The sequence below is a fragment of the Pinus tabuliformis genome, chromosome 7 (genome assembly GCF_031772625.1).
Source record: "Pinus tabuliformis cultivar Carrire ecotype Pingquan chromosome 7, CPIR1, whole genome shotgun sequence".
Taxonomy (NCBI): domain Eukaryota; kingdom Viridiplantae; phylum Streptophyta; class Pinopsida; order Pinales; family Pinaceae; genus Pinus; species Pinus tabuliformis.
In genome coordinates this window covers 1,102,477,087-1,102,496,560 of record NC_142293.1, presented here as the reverse complement: position 1 = coordinate 1,102,496,560, position 19,474 = coordinate 1,102,477,087, and the positions used below count along the sequence as shown (strand labels likewise).

Below are 19,474 nucleotides of genomic sequence, written 5' to 3'. Positions count from 1 at the left end.
TTGCCAACATCTTCATGGAGCACTTTGAGAAGAAGGCTCTCATGTCATTTCCATACACCCCTGAAGAATGGAAAAGGTTTGTAGATGACATATTTGCTAAGTGGAGTCATGGAAAAGAAAAGCTTGATTTATTCCTCAATCACTTAAATAGCCTCTCTAACCACATAAAATTTACCATTGAAATTGAAAACAACAACCAGCTTCCTTTTCTTGATGTCCTTTTAACTAAAAAAGAAGGGCCTCTTAGTTTCCAAGTCTATAGAAAGAAAACCCATACTGAAAGATATCTTCATGCAAAATCTCACCATCACCCTAAACAAAAGATAGGCATCATTAGAACCTTAACCACTAGGGCTGTTAGAATATCAGACCCTGACCATTTGAACGATGAGCTCAACCATCTTCACAAAGTGTTTGAACTAAATGGCTATAATAGAAATACCATTAAGAAAGCCATGCACCTATCCCTAAATAAAAATAACAATAATATTAAGGATCAAAACTTATCAAATCCTAAGATCTCCATTCCTTACATAAAAGGTACCACAGACAAAATTTCTAAAGTTCTTAATAAACATAACATTAGTGTAGCATTCACCCCTGCTAACACTATTAGAGGTTTATTCAACTCTGTTAAAGATCCTATAAACCCTAACCTTCAGAAAGGTGTTTATGTGATTCCTTGCTCATGCGGCAAAGAATACATAGGTGAAACAGGAAGATCGCTTAAGGTTAGAATCAAGGAACACACTGCTGACTTAAGAAGAGAAAGAATTTCTAAATCAGCCTTAGCAGAACATGTGCATTCTTCCTCTCATTACATCTGCATGGAAGAGGCCAAACTTGTTAAAAAAGAAGAACATTGTCTCAAAAGAAAAATTAAAGAAGCCATTGAAATAGAAAAAAGGAAAAATAACCTTAATCGTGATGATGGATTAAAACTGAGTAACACTTGGAAACCTTTATTAGAAACATTAAAAAATCATTGATCTGCTCTTACCCTTTATTAACCTTCCTCTCTCAAAATCGGTATAAATCTAAACCTTCCTCCTTAATCCTTAAATCATTGACCTAATCGTTCTTAAAATTCTGTTCTAGATCTTTAACATATATCTTGATAACATCAAAATCTCTTCTTAATTATTTAATAATGTTAACATTAAATCAATAAAAATCACCTCCAGAACTATAGATAACACAGTAATAAGACCTCTCCTATCCTATAAGTCTAATTAATTATTTGAAAGCAATAATTTGAAAACTCAAATTAAATATTAATAATAATAATAATAATAATATATAAACTAATAATTAAATTATATAAATAAATAAATAAAAATAAAAATAATAATAACCAAATATTATTATTATTTATCAAATTAATCAAAGAAATTATATATACAAAACTCTTCTAATAAATATATAATTAAATTATTAAAAGAAAAATAATAATAATAATAATAACAATAATAACAATATTAAATAAATAAATAATAATTTGATGGTAATAACGAATAAATACATAATAACAAATTAAACAAGTAAATAAACTAATAATTCAATAATTAATTCAAACACATTAATAAAATAGTTAAAATATATATATATATATATATATATATATATATATATATATATATCAAAAATAGTAATAAACTAATAATATTAATAAAATAAATAAATAATATTCTAATAATAATAATAAATGATATTATTATAAAAATAAATAAATAAATAAAGTTAATAAATAATAATTAAATAACAATATTAATAATAATAACAAATAAAAAAAAATTAATAATTATTATGATATTAATAACAATTAAATAAATAAACAAATAATAAGAAATAATAATAATAATAATAATAATAATATATATATATATATATATATATATATATATATATATAAAATAATAATAAAAATGAATAATAAATAAATGAATAATAAATAAATAAATTTTAAATAAAATAAGCTGACCTAATTTCTCTCATCATTCCTTAATAACCCTTTTATATATATTAATGTTCATAGCTCTGGGATACATCATTAATTTTAAAAGATCATCTATTGTCGCTTCCCCTGATGATGGACTCACTTTGTAGTCCGAAACGTTGGGTTCACAAAACTCTACAACAGGTCATTCCTCCTCCATCTAAAACAATTGTCTTGTCCAGGGTCTGGGAACTACTGGGAACTACTTCCCAGACATCATTCTCCATAATAGACTCATATTCTATGGTCATAGCATCCTTCCATAGTTAATGCTTGATGACATCTGAGAATGATGAAGGTTCATTTTGTATGATCGTGCTCATGATGGTCAGGTATCCCTGATACCTGTTAAGTTTCTTACTTTGATGGAAGGTTTCTCAGGGTGCAGCATGTCCTTCAACATCATCAAGTATCCCCCTAAGCCATGAAGGCCTCTTCCTAGAAGAGGAAGGCTCATGTGGATGAGGATCAATTGGATCCATGGGTTCTTCTACATCAGGCATTGATTCATCATCCTTTTCTTTCGGTTCCCTGGTGTCGGCTTCTTGAGAGCTACTCAAAGTTAGCAGATTGTCCACCTTGCTGAGAGCCATATCTTTGTCAAAGGTGACATCATGACTAATCACGACTTCCCTTTGACCGGTGGTGAACATTTCTTCAGGAGTTTAGGAACCCAATGCTTGATGAGGGCATCGATTTTGTACATATACGGCGGTGATTGTAGTTTCAGCCCATAGAAACTTTGGATGTCTTTGATCATGTAGCATGGCCCGGACAGCTTCCATCATCGTGTGGTTCTTCCTTCCCACCACACCATTCTGCTCAGGAGTATGTGGTGTAGTAGTCTCCCTCTTAATGCCAACCTCAGGTATGCCTGAGTAAACCAGTTGTAATATATCGGAGGTCTTGCTTTGGCTGGAGGGGAATGGTCCCCTTTTGAGCTTTCCTTTGGCACATCTTGGACATACACCTTCTTTCTCTACTTGGAATTCAGGCATCCCTGTTATCATCTGTCTTACATCGGGTAGAGCTTTGTAATGAAGGTGGGAAAACCTCCGATGCCAAAGTTCGGACTAAAGAGTTGTGTCACAAGACATGACACCTAGCGGACTTCCATCGACCTAATATAATGAATCAACACTAAACCCAAAAGTAAAGGCATCTTTAACATTATTTTTCCATATACATACCTTGCCATTGTTGAAGGTTACCTTGTAGCCTCTATCTTCCATTGCCAAGATGGACACTAGGTTCCTTTTGAGGTCAGGTGCATTTAATACATCCTAGAATTTCTAGCCTTCTTGAATGCTTGTCCTCTTCCTTGATTCACAGCTCTCCTCTTACCTTTGCTGTTGAATTTGTCATTCCTTTGATTGCCATAAGAGGGATTTCGAGTTGCACCACTGCATACTGTACCATGCTTCTCTAATCATGATTATCATCATGCTGCCCATGTCCATGATTTTATCCATCATAATGCTGCTCAAACTAGTGTGCATCATCATCATGCTATCCTATATGTCCATGATCTCATGTTACCCTTTATGTCCATGATCTCATTCATCATGATGCTCATGATCTCATACACAGTGACTTGCTTTATCGCAAATGTAACATCGTCATTTTCTTCTAGCCTTAGGTCCAGCCTTTCCTTTTGATTTAGTCCCGAAATTATTTCTTTTCTTTGCATGAGAAGAAAAGGCAGCAGGAGGACCTTTAGGCATGGGCATTTCTTGCACTTCTTCCCTTGTTTCTTCTTGAATGCATCTAGCCATTAATTCCTCGAAACCAAGAATTACATTATAGTTCAAAAGAGTAGTCCAGTTTATCGTAGATTTCCTTGGAGGTGTCCAGTTCAGAGATGTAGGCCACCAAGTGCTTGTCGATAGAGTCCCGGATGATCTTCTATTGTTTTGACTTCTCCATTTTTTCATTTGTTCCAGGCAGCAGCAGATGCATTTGATGGAGGCTCAACAATATTGCCTCTCACATGATCCAACACTCCTTGATTCTCAAGGGTTAGCTCGATAGACATCTTCCATCCGTGATAGTCAGCTTTCTCACGGAGCTTGTCTTCAGCAGGAAAGAGTGTTGAGGACCCCATAGTTCTTTTAGGATAGCCTTGCCAATATTCTCTTTAATGATTGCTCTTGCTCTTACTCAGGCTTTATCTTCACCTCAGCTCTGATACCATGTTAACTTATGGTATGTTCCATGCTTATAACAGTTTACTTCTTTTTCTTATTATATTCCATAGATTAGCAATCACATATACATAAAGTAAAGTACAAATAGAACATTAAATGATCGACAGAAAACAAGCCAAGACAAGAGACACAAGATGTAGCGGCTAGCCAGGGACAAACCCCACAATGTGTGGGGAAACCCTTTGATCAAATCTTCTTTTATCTTCAATAATTCAACAGAGAGAAATAGTACAATAAATCTGATTCATATCAGCAGTAGCAAACCCTAGATCAGCAGCATCAACATTAGCGGCTTCATTATCAAACTAGGGCAGACGATATCTCACAAACCGACTGTCGGATTGACTTCATTCCACCACCAAAAGTTTCGACTTCCAGAGGAGGTTTAGATGAACCTACAGTGCAGTTCAGATGAGGAGATCTTCTAGGCCACACAGGTCAATCTTTACTTCTGCAGTTGCAGCTTCAGTTTCAGCAGTTTCCGGCTTCAAACTAGGGCAATCGATATCTTGCAAACTGTTCATTGGATTGACTTTATTCCACCACCAAAAGTTGTGGCTTTCAGAGGAGGTTCAGATGAATCTACAGCGCAGTTCCAAAGAGGATATCTTCTAGGCCACGCAAGTCAATCTTTACTTCTGCAGTTTCAGCTTCAAATTCAACAGCTTCCGGCTTCACATGTGTGAGAGAGAGACCCATTTCAGCGCAGTAGAGAAGAGACTCATTTCTGCGTAGTAGAGAGAGAGAGAGATGTGATGAGATGAGTGAGTCCAAATGAGGAAAAGTCCTCTTATATTTATACACAACGTTGGTGGGTGAATAGATGCGACTGTTGGGCTTTTGAGCCTACATGAGTTGTAGGTCGGCTTGATAATAATTCCATAATCAAAATAAATTTATATCTCCATGAATACTTATCGGAATCGAATGATCTTTATATCAATCCTACACCTCTCGACGAGAGGAATCTAATAAAAATATTATCAGCCATGAATAAGATGACCCACATGAAGTTTTGCCCTGGTTGCCAATTTTAACATTAATGAATGCACAACATCCAGGAGTTCCTTTACAATCACAGTATAATTTAGCTCAGCCTTTGACAGGTTTTTACTGGTAAAATAGATGGCATAAGGCAATTTCTTCTCTTCTTGACGTAAAGCTGCGCTTATGGCTTTGTGTGAGACATTAGCATGAATATGAAAAGGGAGGGCCCAGTTTGGGCCTCGAAGAATTGGTGCAGTGGTTAACTTACCCTTTAGAATGTCTAAGGCCTCTTGATAGCTCTTTCCCATATAAACTCAAAATCTTTTGCCAACAACCCAAACAAAGGAGAGGACAACTTGTTAAAGCCCTTTATGAACCTTCGATAGTATCCAGCTAACCCTAAGAAACTCCTGACATCTCTCCGCTTTTGTGGAGGTGGGACCCTTTGGATGATTGCTATTTTGTTTAAGTCCACCTGCAGTCCTTGTTGAGATATTGAATGACCTAGAACAGTCCCTTCAGTTATTAAGAATTCACATTTTTTTGGACTGAGAAACAGATTCATTTCAATGCATTTGTTTAATACTTTGCCTAGGTTAGTCAGGGCTTCTTGAAAATCATAACCATAAGGTGTAAAATCATTCATATAAATTTCCACTGAATCATGTTCTAATTCAGCAAAAATACTCAACACTGCTTTCTGGAAGGTGGCAGGAGCATTGCATAGGCCAAAAGGAAGGACCCTATAGGCAAAAGTACCCCAAGGACAAGTGAATGTGGTCTTATCCTGGTCTTCTAGGTAGATTTGGATTTGGCTGTACTCACTGAATCCATCTAGGAATGAAAAAAGCTTCTTCTCTGCCAGGCCATCTAACACTTAGTTAATGAAGGGTGGGGGAAAATGATCCTTCTTTGTGGCTTTGTTCAACTCCCTATAATCGACACAAATCCTCCACTTACCATTTTTCTTGGGAACTAACACTAAAGGAGAGACCCACTCACTGTCTAAAATAGGGTAAATGAATCCTGCATCTAGCAGTTTTTGCAGTTCTTATTTGATTGTGTCTTTAAGAGCTAGATTCATCCTCCTTTGTGGTTGCCTGACTGGCTTGCAACCTTCTTTGATGTATATGTGGTGAGTACATACTGAGGGGTGTACTCCCTTCATTTCCTTGTAACTCCAAGCGAAGGCTTCTAGGTTTTCTCTCAACCTGTTGCATAGCTTTTCTTCTTCTAAAGTAGAAAGAGATGGATTAATTTTCAAAGTTTTCTCTGGGCTGAATTCTATGGTTTTGACATGGAGTGGGTTGGAAGTCAATTGGATGATTGTTCTGGGTTTCCCTTACCACTTCTTCTAATGGTAATGAACTAGGAGTTGTACTTTCGAGCATGTGTTCAATTAAGTCATCCTCATCTTGTTGTCCTCCTCCTATGGTTGCTTCCAAAGCATAAAGTTGGGCAGAATAAACCTCATCTTCTTCCTCCTCCTCCAACCATAAAGGTAAATCATGCTCTAGGGAAGGTTGAGCGGGAGGGTATAGAACTAACTGTTTGGACATATGCCCATTCTTGATGGTCATATTCCCAGCTCTGTAGCTAATGTAAGCATCAGTTGTGGCTAACCATGGCCTCTAAAGGATGAGAGGGTAACCGGTAAGCTTAGCCTTAGTCTGGAGAAATAGAAAATCTGCAAGGTAGTCCCAAGAGTCAATGGAGACCATCACATCCTCCACAATTCCCCCAGGGGTGATTGTGGAATGGTCTGCAAGTTGCAGAACTATTGTGGTCTTCCTCAATGACCTTTGGAAGTTGAGCTTGAGCATGGTGTCCTTGGTCATCACATTACTGGCAGCCTCAAGATCAATCAAAGTGTGTAGGACAATGGTGCCATTGATGTGCACATCTACTACAGGGCTTCCAGTGTCAAAATATTTTGGACATATTACCTGCCCCAGCGTTAAGTCAAACATCTACCCAATGACATTAATGGTAGGGGCATCCCTTTTTCTTCTTCCTGGATGCTTGAAGAATTTCTCCTTAATCAACTTATTGTAAATGGGAACATCTTTTATTGCTTGGAGAAGGGGGATCTTTACACATAGATTTTTCAATTCTCCCAAAAGTTCAGTTCCTTGTGGGATAGGTTGGAGTGGTTGGGCTAATCTCTCAAGAAAGCGTGGATTTACTTTAAGGTTGTTTTCCTCTCTTTCTTCCTCAACCTCCCTATGTGGAGAGGGAGGTTGGGTATCAGGGAGAATTCTCCCAGAGGGAGGTTGGGTATCAGGGAGAATTCTCCCAGATATTAGATTGATCTCCTGAATTTCTACATCATAAGCTAGGTATGATGTCTCTCCACTGTATACTTGTTGAGCCTGCCTATTGTTCGGGTTCGGATTTGGCTGGGCAGGCATCTGGGGTTGCTTAGGTGGAACAGAGTGCAGGAGTTGTGGTTGGGTAGGTGGTGGAGGCAATAGGGCTAGAACATTGTTGAATTGGGGCCTCCACTCTTGGAGTGGGGTATTCCACTAATGTTGTGGTTGAACATAAGGTTGAAATGATTGGCTAGCTAGTTGGAATGATACTAAGATGCATAGGACCAAGGAGGGGGTGTAGACCAGAGAGGATGAGTAGGGGGTCCCCAAGAAGGTATAATTGTGGTTTGGTTGGAGTTGTAATATGCATGGGATGACCCTTGCATACCCTGTTGGTATGGTCTAGGCCCAGGAGGTCTCCTTTGGTTGATGTAGTAAAGCTCCTTAGTGACCCCTTCAACTCCTTGATATACAGCTTTGAGTCCAGAGAAAGAAGGGCACTTGTCTGTGGAGTGGTTTTCTTCACAGACTGAGCAAATCTCAATATAGTTCAATGGACATTCGTTCCTAGGATGCCTCCTGGTGCGTCTAGGACAAAAGATGGCCAAGGCTCTCTCGGCTTCCTCTTGCTTCCTTTTGATGTTCATGGTGTCCAATTACAAAGCAAGGGTTTGCAACATATCAATTTTGAAATCTTCCAACATATTTTCAATTTCACCCTTGATGGATGAGTTGAAGGATGATGTACTGGCCATAGGTTGACTACCCCTACCCTTTCTCCTAGTTGCCCTAGAATGGTTTTTAAAGACAATCTTGATATCCTCATAAGGTAATTGGTAGATATCTCCTCTTGCTAACATGTGTAAGGTATCGAGAAGATCTTCCCTTACTCCTTTAAGCAAGACCAGCTTTAGTGACTCAGGGTCAAGTGTGCACCTGACCCTTTTGTAACTGAGCTAGAATCTTTCTTCATAGTCTTCTAGGGATTCATCCTGGCCTATGGTCATCCTAAAAATATCTTCTTTAGTATCCTTTGACCTACAATAGTCCCTATATTTGTTGTTAAAAGCCTTCTGCATCTGAGCCCAAGTTGTGATGCTATCTTCAGGTAAATCCATGAACCGGCGCAATGCTGCATCCTTGAGGGTAGATGGAAATAGTTTTAACTTTTGCTCATCATCTGTATAGTCATAGGTTCGACATATAACAACAAACTCAAATAGGAAAGTTTCAGGGTCCTCTATGGTCAGGTCCTGGAAATGAGGTAGAGCAGAGGGGCTTATATTCTTCATCTTAGTGTCCCCATTGGTCTCCCTAATGGGGAAGACACCCTCAATTCTCACTCTATTTTCTCTGTCATTTCGGTTTTCAGCCATTGGTTCAGTAGGAATGGGTTCTTCCTCTTCTTCTTCCCCTATAGGTCCTTCAAATATGTAAGGTTTCTCACCTAAAGGTCCTTCCAGTTCACAGTCACCGAAGAAAAGAGAAGGTTGACTGTTGGATGCAGTGGGTGTATTTGGCAAGAATTTCCTTAAATTGTCCCTATTCCTACAAGGCATGAAAGGAAATGTTTTTGGGTTGGTTTTTGGAAAAAAAAATAGCGGGAAAGTACTTTGCAGAAATGAAATTGTTGATTTGAATGAAAACTATTGACAAAAAAAACTACTTGCTGAATTGAAATTCTACTTGCAGAATGAAATTGCTGATTGAATGAAAGCTACTAATAAAAAGACTACTTGCTGAATTGAAATTCTACTTGTAGAATGGAAAGGAAAGAAGATAATGACAAATGAAAGAAAGGAAGCTACTACATTACTTTTGCAGAAATAAACTAATGGAAGAAAATTGAGGATAAAAAGTAGAAGAAAAGAAAGTTGAAGACTAGAAATAGAATAAAGAAGTAATCACACTCTACTTTGACACCTCCCCGGCAACAACGCCAAAAAGTGATGAGCCTAGGTATTGCAACAAGAATGTTGCAACTCCCAGGGCTACCAGTTTTACTTATCAAGCTGGGGTTCGTACAAACTTGGATGTGACAGTGCTATATGCACAAGTAGAAGTGAAGGTCTTGCCTGTTGTCACTTGTTCATCTGGCAAGAGACCCCATGGGTTCCAAGCCAGACTTCTATAGAGTCCGAAGAAGCTTGATTCTTTGATGGAAGAAGAGCAAATCGATTCTAAGAGAGCTATTCTACTGCAGTAATGAAAAAACAACATGTAATGCTAAATCACACCATATCCTAATTAACCATTTAAACAGATAAACTAAGTAGAATTGCTAAATCAACACTAACTTAATGATGCTATCTAAGTTACAGAAGTAAAGAGCATCAAACTAAACTAATGAATAAGCAAAGAAACTAAACTAAAGCTGTTTTCGTGTTTTTGGTAAAATCAAGCATGCAAGGAGTTAAGCGAAAGAGCAAGCGAAGATTGAAATCAGTGAAAGGAAGACGTAATGAAGCAGAAGTGCAGCAGAACTGTTGGATCGATCGGGAACAATGTTAATGGGAGATCTTACGTGAAGCAGAAGATTACGTGAATAGATGGATGAATAAGACTAATCGGAATATAAATGGCAGAGATCTTATTGTGGGAGGTTTAAGTCAAGAGATGAACGAACAAGACTAATCGGAAGATGAATGGCGGAGATCCTATCGCGGGAGGTTTAAGTCAAGAGATGAACGAACAAGACTAATCAGAAGATGAATGGCGGAGATCCTATCGCATGAGATTGAGTGAATAGATGAATGGACAAGATTAACAAAAGATGAGCAGTGTCAATCTTATCGCGGGCGATTTATTGAATAGATAAACAAATAGGACTAATGGAAGATGAGTGACGGAGATCTTATCGCGTAGGTTAAGTGAATTGATGGACGAACAGGGTTAAATGGGAGATTGAGTGGCGGAGATCTTATCGTGGGGTTTAAGTGAATTGATGGGCGAACATGATTAAGTCACGTGGCAATTGAAGGAAAGAAAATGCGCGGAATGATGGAGCAGGTTTTTGTAGGCAGTAAGTAGTTTCTCGCGTGCCCTCAAGGTTGTAAGAAAAATTCCAAAATTTTGCGCGATTAGCCTAAGGGAGTGACATGTAGCACGAGAAACCACTTTTCTCGTGTGCTCTCGGGCAGATAACGTTCGTACAAGAATCCGCGCGAGATTGTACGATCGTTGTCGAATTAGGCTAAATAGATCAACTGTGGAGATTGGAGCGTATAAAGTAGATGGAAGACTTCACGCGCGATGGCCATTGGATAAACTAATGAATCGGACCTTGTTTGGTCAGGTTTGTTATAGATCAGACGGTAAGGGAATTATGCATGAAGAAAGTGTTGAAGGAGATTTCAATGAAAACCACAGAAACCAGTGAGGGTGAGGGTGGACTGAGAGTGATGGAAAAAGACGACAGTGAAATGAAACAAGTAACTGCATCAAACAACAAACTCCAAAGCTCATGCGAAAACTAGAACACTGTGTTTTTGGGGTTGCTGAAGGGTCTTTTCCTCAAGTCATAGTCCCAAAGGGAGGAAGTGACGCCGAGACACCTGTGAACAACCTTATGGTGATATTTTTCTCCTAGCTACCCTGCGAACTGAAAGAAAGCACAAATGGAAGTAAACTAAAGCATAACAGATCTACTCTACACTACTATAATGGGAATGCAGCGACTTAAGCAAATGAACAGTTAAACCATAACTCTATGCTATATTGTTGTAATGAAAATGTAGCTACTTAAGCAAATGAACAATTAAACCATGAATCATCTACTCTATACTGTTGTAATGGAAATGCAGCTACTTAAGCAAATGAACAATTAAACCATGAATCATCTACGCTATACTGTTGTAATGGAAATGCAGCTACTTGAGCAAATGAACAGAAAACCAGGAATCTATGCTAGCATACATGTACAATAAAGAGGAGCTTTGGCTGCTCGGGTTGGGCCCTAACCCAAGAGCTTCAACCCTCTGAGTTAACTCAGTGCTGGCTCAAAACGAAACTCATTCTTATTATCAAAACCATGGATTACATAACAAACTGTCACAAGTCTTGCAGCTCAGAAATAAAGTAGAGTTTTACAATAGAAATCGGAATCCTACTGAGGTCATAAGCCTCTCTAATTATACATCTGAAGTATCCAACGACTTCCTTCAAATTAGGGAGGCTCAATTCCCAACTCAAGATAAATTGGTTTCTGTCACTTTCACTTGCTCGGCTGCCTTCTAGTCCTCATGATTTGGCTGTTTGCACTCTGAGCTGATGGAGGAATATTCGAATTGAGGGGTAGTAAATGAGGAGGATTTACCTCTTATAATTCCTCTCCCTTGTCCCATTCGAGTTTGTACCAAGGTCTTTGCCACAGTTCCTTGCTTTTATCCTTTATTCTTGCATTTTTCCTTGCTTTTATCCTTTATTCTTGCATTTTTCCTCGCTTTTATCCTTTATTCCTGCATTAAATGCACATTAAACCACAAAGCAAAATATCCAAATCTAACTCATCTCATAAACAAAATATGATCAAAAGTATGCAATAAGTTGTGAGAGTAGTTGGTTTGACTAAGCTAGCAGGTGAATTAAGGCCCATATAATCACCCAATGATGAGGCTCATCACAATCCTTCCCACGAAATGGATTAACGAGAGATTATGGGTTGGTATTCTATTGATGGAGTGATTCTTGGGAGGATATTCTTAGCCAAGGGCATAACACAGTTGGAGTGATGGAGCATGAGCATTGATGGATGGTCGAGGTGACATTGAGATCCAAGCAGATTTATTGATGGCAGGTTTAGTCAGAGGTTAGTTTGGGATCCAAGTATCGAGGGGTCCACTCATTATTGGATGACACATAAACATGATGTGGTACAATGGTTTGCGTAGAATCTTGGCATCGATGTACAAATGCCTTTATAGTCGACTTATATGTATTGCTTGAGGGAAAACAATCTTGGGCCGAGAGGATTAGTAATGTCCCCATTTTCAATTTCTCTTATGATATAGTCAGGATGGACTTCTAGGGTTGGTGACAACCAATTTACAAGAGCGAGATTATGTCATCAAAGGGCCAGAAGGGTTTTGGAGGAATTTTTATGGGTCCAATGGAGTTCGCTTGCTATATTTCACCATTGAAGGCGGTTCCACACAATTCGTTCTTGGTTCTGTTGCATCCTGATGAATCCCGTAAAATGGGGTTACTATTAGCATAAGTTATTGAAAAACGCTATAGGTGGTGTTGAGGGGATTATTTGGAGAAACATCTTAGTGTAATAGCTCGTTGGAACCGCTACAAGATGGAATGGTGAGAAGCGGTTTCCAGTGGTTGGAGAAAGTATGGTGACCAATTAATCATTTCCCAGGACTAAAAGTGACTTTAATTAGTCATTTAATTAAATAAAAGGGGAAAAGTGCCTAATTAGAGAAAAATGCCAAAAGGGGAAAGAATGAGTTAAATAAAAATAAATTAAAAGCCACTTAAATAAAAGGGTGAATCTTCTAAAATGGCAATAAAATAATAAAACAAATACTTCTAGAAGAAAGAGTTCTATCCCATCTTTCAAAGGAGGGAGAGCTAATCATTTGGGACATCTTGGATTTATATATTGTTTTTGTGAGGGTTTTGAGAACCTAGTTCTCAGCTTCAGTCAGCCCCATAACGAAAACCCTTGGGTTATTTGGTGGGATTGAATGAAAACCCATCTCATCCCTTGGTGACTTCATTCAGAATTCACAAGTGCATTCCTTAGATCAGTTTATCTTGGAGGCCTGGTGCAGCATTGTTGTAGATCTCTTTAAGGCCATCACCTCAGCCATTTACAGTTTCTTGTATCTGCGTATTTCATATCAATAAAATAAGGGCAGGATTCACTGCATGTATATCTTGTCAATTCTTAGTTGCAGTTTATATTTCGTAGTTTGTTGTTAATTTTATGGTTTAATTTGTGTAATTTGATTAATAAATTTTACAGCATAGTTTCCTGAAGAAAAATCCTGATTTTTTTATGAAATAACAAATCGGGATATTACAAAAACTCATGCCATTTGCATGCGGTAAACTGTAACTAGAGTGGAATTCTAGCAAATGGCTTAAATTTTAATCTCACTTAACCAATGCCCATTGACATGTTTCACCTCTGTTTTCTAAGGAAACCCCTCGTCCAAGTATGATTACCTGTTCTATAGTTCTATAGTACATCCAATTAACAAATATTTAATCTTTAAAGGTTCTATGTCATCTATACAACATGCAGATGCCCTGTTATCAAAATCTGGGCTGTAGGTGCATCCATTTTCACTTCTAGGGAAAGAAAGTCTATCCTGTTTCGCTTTTTTTATGTTCTCAGTTATTATGTATTGCATATTTGTTTTTACTCATAACTGATTATAACATCACATAACCTTTATAAAACATCATAATTTGACTGAATACAAAACAATTGTTGAGATTGTCGCAGCAAAGTTGCTTTTAAATTGTCTACAGATTGCTGCAAAACCCAAATGAGATGTTAGAGATGTTAGATTGATGCCAACTTCACGCTTTCTTGTGCGTATCTTTTTGAAACTCAAATTTGGCCAAAAGTGCTCATTCCTTTCAAGATCCTGCTGTAGACATGTTGATGATGCAGGCCATAATGTTCGAGTCATTTTCATCTTTACCTAGGTGGTGGTGTTCGTCTGGACTAAATATTCATATTTCTTCAAATAAAAGTATACAATTTGAATGAAAAGATAGAAGCACAGCAAGACATTAGTCATGGATAGTTATACATATGTAGTACATGCATAATGACTCAGATAACATAAACCCCTCCATTTCCCATAACCTATTCAAAGTATCTTAATCAGACTGCCTGCTGCATAAGAGTTGTCAGGGATGAGAAAAATCAGAAAAATAAATCTTGAACTTTTACTTTAAAAGAAGCCAACCATGGCTAATAATACAAAATAAATTCGTCACTAACTTTTTGTCACCAATAATCTCCACACGAGCATTGTCCATGCTTGAAATGATGGAAGCGGTTAGTGTCCCTCACAACAATTTCTCGCCCAACAATATTTGAGATGAACTTGAAGGCTGTGTGACAGTCTCCACAGACACGAAGGTTTTTCTTGATCTGAATGGTAATACCAGATGGCATACTGATAAGCCCAAAAGCAAGTGCCAATTTTTCGCTGTGATGGCCAAGAAGGTGCTCCTTCTGCTGGTCCTCTACATCATGCAGTGCATAGTTGGTTTCGGGTACATAGCCGGCTTCTTTTATCTGCTCGGTCAATCTTTCTAACAGAGCATAGATTTTCTCTGTTAGTGGGTGGGATCTATCTCCAACAACAAATACATGCACCTTATCTTTTAATTCAACCCAACTACGCCCTTTATCTTTCTTCACCCCACTGTCTTTCATCAGTTTCCACACCTTTTCCACATCATCCCACCTGCCAGCTGCAGCATAAATATTTGACAGCAACACATGATTTCCAGCATTATGTGGTTCCATCTCAAAGAGTCGTTCTGCCGCGCGTTGAGCTAACTCCATATAGCCATGAATTCTACAAGCACCTAACAGAGATCCCCAAACGGCAGCGTTAGGTTCGTATGGCATTTTGTTGATCAAATCTTCTGCTTCATACAAACGCCCAGCTCGACCAAGAAGGTCGATCATGCAAGCATAATGGTGGATCCTCGGTGTGATGCCATGATCTCCAGTCATGGAGTCAAAGTAACGTTGCCCTTCATTCACTAGGCCTGCATGGCTGCAGGCAGATAAAACACAAACGAAAGTGATGCCATTTGGCTTCAACCCTGCCTGTTGCATCTGTTCAAAAATTTCCAGGGTCTCAATCCCCCGGCCATGTTGAGCAAATCCAGTGATCATTGCATTCCACGACACAACATTTCGCTTGGGCATTTCATCAAACACATTCTGCGCATTTTTTATGCTTCCGCATTTCGCATACATATCAACAAGGGCACTTCCGACAAAGACATCGTACTGAAATCCAGTTTTGATGCTTACCACATGTACCTGATTGCCTTCTTGCAGAGCTGCAAGGCTAGCACATGCACTCAGAGCACTTGAAAGAGTGTACTGGTTCTGATTCACACCTGCCCGCTGCACTTGCCTGAAAACGTTCAATGCTTCTTCACCCTCGCCATTTTGTGCAAACGCTGCAATCATAGCATTCCAAGACACTAGATTTCGCTCGGGCATTTTATCAAACACTAGGCACGCATCCTCCACGCTTCCACATTTCCCATACATGTCAACCAGGGCGCTCTCCACAAAGACATTGAACTCTGTTTCAATCTTAACAATCAAAGCATGAACTTGTTTTCCCTCTGCAAGAGCCATTACAGTTGCACATGCCCGGAGAACACTGGTGAACGTAAATTTGTCTGGCAGAACGCCTTCCTGTTGCATTCTCCAAGCCATTTTGATAGCTTCAATTCCGTTTTCACTCTGGGTATAAGCTGAAACAACAGTATTCCAGGAGACAAGGCTTCGTTCAGGCATTTTTTCAAACAAATCGCGGGCATCCTTTATACTACCACACCTGGCATACATATTGATGAGATAATTTGTAACCAAAACATCATTTCGAATCCCACTTTTGATCATGTGAGCATGAGTGCTTCTGCCCATTAACAAAGATTTCGTATTGATGCAATCCTGCAGTACATCCAAAATATCCCATTGTCCCATGCCCACATCGTTAACATTCCCATGGCAGTCTCTGTTATTCTCTTTTGCAGGGATTTCTGTCTCTGATTCCCATCGTTGCAAACAAGTGGATAATGTCTGATGAAATATTTGATTTGCCAGTGAAGCATGAAACCGTTTGTGATATGTCATGACTACAGAAACTGTATCTAACGAATAAACTTTCTTCATGGAGTACATTAACGAAGTCCATACTGAAGTAAGAGTATCATGAGCTTAATCAATTCAATTGAAAATATCAAACTTTTTGAACAAAAAAAGCAGTGAATTATGCACTCCGGAAGTTCATGTACTAAGCTCAAGATTGGCAAATGAATGAATATGAAAGCGAGGAAAATACTGTGTGATGATTATGAACCGTTCGGAATTTTTAGAACAAAGGGAGTATGGCGCAGCATCCATCAGCCCTACCCCATGTCCTGGAGATTTTAGAAGCTTGAATGTGGATTCATGCTGTTTGAAAAGGCTACCCACTCCCTCTGAGTAGGAGTCAATTAATTGAGTGCGTAACAAACTTTTACACCAGTACCTGCTACATGTGGGTATTTTAAAAGGAACAATTGAGTATGCCGGAGAAGTTTAAAAAAGAGTAGGCAGCGGAGGACTTCTGTTGAAGGGTTTTTGTCAAAGAGGTTTTGGTACTGACATGAACGCTCAAGAGCAGTAACTAAAAACATTTGAGAAGAGCGAAAGAGTAACAAGGAGGGTATACTCAGAGGAGCCTGTTATGCCTAAAATTTTCCCACTGATTACCAAATGGTGTTTTAAGTTTGCTCGAGGTCAATTTGCATAACCTTCGTGCCTTCAATACAGATATGTGGTTAGGCTTGAATCTACGCTTGAAAGTGCCATATGTAATGATGATATTGATTATTATTTGGAGCAAGTTGGTGTTCTATCTCTTTTATTTGAAATTAATGTACATATGATCTATGACTTTATTGTTAAGACATTTTGGGCTTACCAATTTTTTATTATTATTATTATTTTTTAGGGTTAATCATCATAAAATTTCTATTCAAATATAAGCATGATTATATAGATAATTATTGGACAAGAAATTCGTACCAACAACATAACACATACATAGATTTATACAACAGTTCAACCTTCAAGACTGACCCAAAACTAGGAACCATAGATAATATTGTTTAAATTGTCGTCCAAAGTTGCAAGAAGGAATGACAAGAACATCGCATTTCAAGATATTTGTAGCAACAACTACGAAAAACCCAAGACTGTTAGATATGGTTACCACAACTTTGTGGTGACGCATACCAAGCAATTCCAAATAAAAAAGATGACCTGCGCTGAAGATGCACATTAATCTGAGATGACACCTGGAGAAAGCAGAGAAGTTGTCGATGACGAAGAAGAAGTATTAGGTTGGGCATTAACAACTACAGGAGAGTTGGATAGTACCTCGGCTCTGAATCCGAAAGGACAAACTTCTCCACCTTGCGCACATGAGCTAAGATATCATTCAAACTAAATCAGACATTCCAGAGCATTTTCTTTATATCCTCTTGCCCCACAAAGAGTTGGTAATGATCCACTTGTTTGTCACACAAAAGCATTCTAAAGAGTATGTCGAACTGCTGATGAATGGCCATGGAATGAAGTAGAGTCATCTCTTCCGGAATTTGCGTGGATCTGGAATCCATTTAAGGTCCTCTAGCCCAACCTCTAAATATGAAAAATATAACTTTTCTGCAAATTCTTTTGTCTCAAGCATTATGATCTTTGTACGAACCTCCTTTGGCACTAAGTCAAAATAGTTGGTGACTGAATTCCATTAAAAGAGATGCCTTCATCGAGGCGCTGAGCTGCTATCTCCTCCCATGTATTTATTAAGTAGAGTTTCGGCATAAATCACATGAAGAAAACCTTTGTCGACGTGTTTCGAACCAACTAGTGTGGTTCATCGTTAGGACAAGTTGAATGAACCGATCTCACTTTTCATCTTAAATAGATAGCAGAACATTCTAGACTAGGTAACGGCTATAATGACCTCGCTACTCATGCCCTTAGGATTTCTGATAATGAGAGCTTCGATAAGGAGAAATCCCATCTCCTTAATGTCTTCGTGGAGAATGGCTATAGTAGGCGCCTAGGTCAGAAGGCTTTCCTTAAAGCCTCTAAAAATTCGTTAATTAAAAAAGAACCTAAAGAATGCCTTCTAGGTGTCAATCTTCCCTATGTCCAGGGAACCACGGACAAGATTGCTCGGATCCTTAGAAAGTATGACATTCCCTCAACCTTTAGGCCCCTCAACACCATTCGTAAATCCCTCCGGTCGGTGAAAGATCCCATTGACCCTAAAGACATGAAGGGAGTCTACTTGATCCCTTGTTCTTGTGGGACCCCCTATATCGGGGAAACAGGGCGCTCCATCCACCAAAGGATCAACGAACATGCAGTTGACCTAAGACATGGGAGAACCAAGTCCTCAGTGTTAGCAGAGCATGCAGAAAAGACCAAGCATCATGTTTGTATAGAGGAGGCCAAGGTTATTGCCAAGGTTGCGCAGTTCCATCACCGTAAATTCAGGGAAGCTATTGACATTGAAAGAAGACCTAACAATCTCAATAGAGATGACGGTTGGAAGATCAATAGCTGCTGGATCCCTGCCCTTTCTTCTTAATCTTGCTTTCCTCCCCCCCCCCCCCCCCCCCCCCCCGCTTTTTAACCTTTTAGAGCTTTTGAAGTTCCCCTTTATTTCCCTTATCCTTCTCGTTTGAGCCTTATCTTTTCTTTCCTCCTAGGGTTTCTCCTTTGGCTCAGTGTTTTTCTAATGGTCTTGTTCTTGACCTTCTTGTTTTTTAAAATGTTGTTAGTTAATTTAACAACCATAGAATAATATTTAATAAAAATAAAATAGAATAGCATTCTTGTCCCTATGGAATTAAATAAATTAATAACCAAAGAAAAACTTTCTAAAAACCCCCCTTTACTTATCCCTGGGGATTTTAATTGACTATATTAAAAAATAAAAAATAAAAAATAATAATTATTAACTATTTAAAATTATTAATTTTTCTAACCCTTGAATTCTCTAATATTAAAAACTTTTTAACTATTAATTGAAAATTGATTTATTTATGTTAATATATATTTATATGTACCTTTAACTTATAATTTGATCAAAATATATTTAACTATTCTTAGGTTTCTTTTATAACTAACTAATTTTTATATATTATAACTTTATAACTAACAATTTTAAATTAATTTATTTAAAATTGTT

General features: G+C 38.2%; 1 pseudogene across 2 annotated transcripts; it reads right to left on the bottom strand.

Annotated features, from left to right (window-relative positions):
- Positions 1 to 11,671: 11,671 nt before the first annotated feature.
- On the bottom strand, positions 11,672 to 17,090 carry LOC149251402 (pentatricopeptide repeat-containing protein At5g04780, mitochondrial pseudogene; annotated as a pseudogene). Of its 2 annotated transcripts, none has more exons than XR_016266880.1 (2): positions 14,470 to 17,090; positions 11,672 to 11,959 (listed from the first exon to the last, which is right to left on the bottom strand). The product of XR_016266880.1 is annotated as a pentatricopeptide repeat-containing protein At5g04780, mitochondrial pseudogene, transcript variant X1 (transcript). The 2 variants fall into 2 exon arrangements; XR_016266881.1 differs by lacking the exon at positions 11,672 to 11,959 and having other exon boundaries at positions 14,304 to 16,421; positions 16,568 to 17,090.
- Positions 17,091 to 19,474: the final 2,384 nt, after the last annotated feature.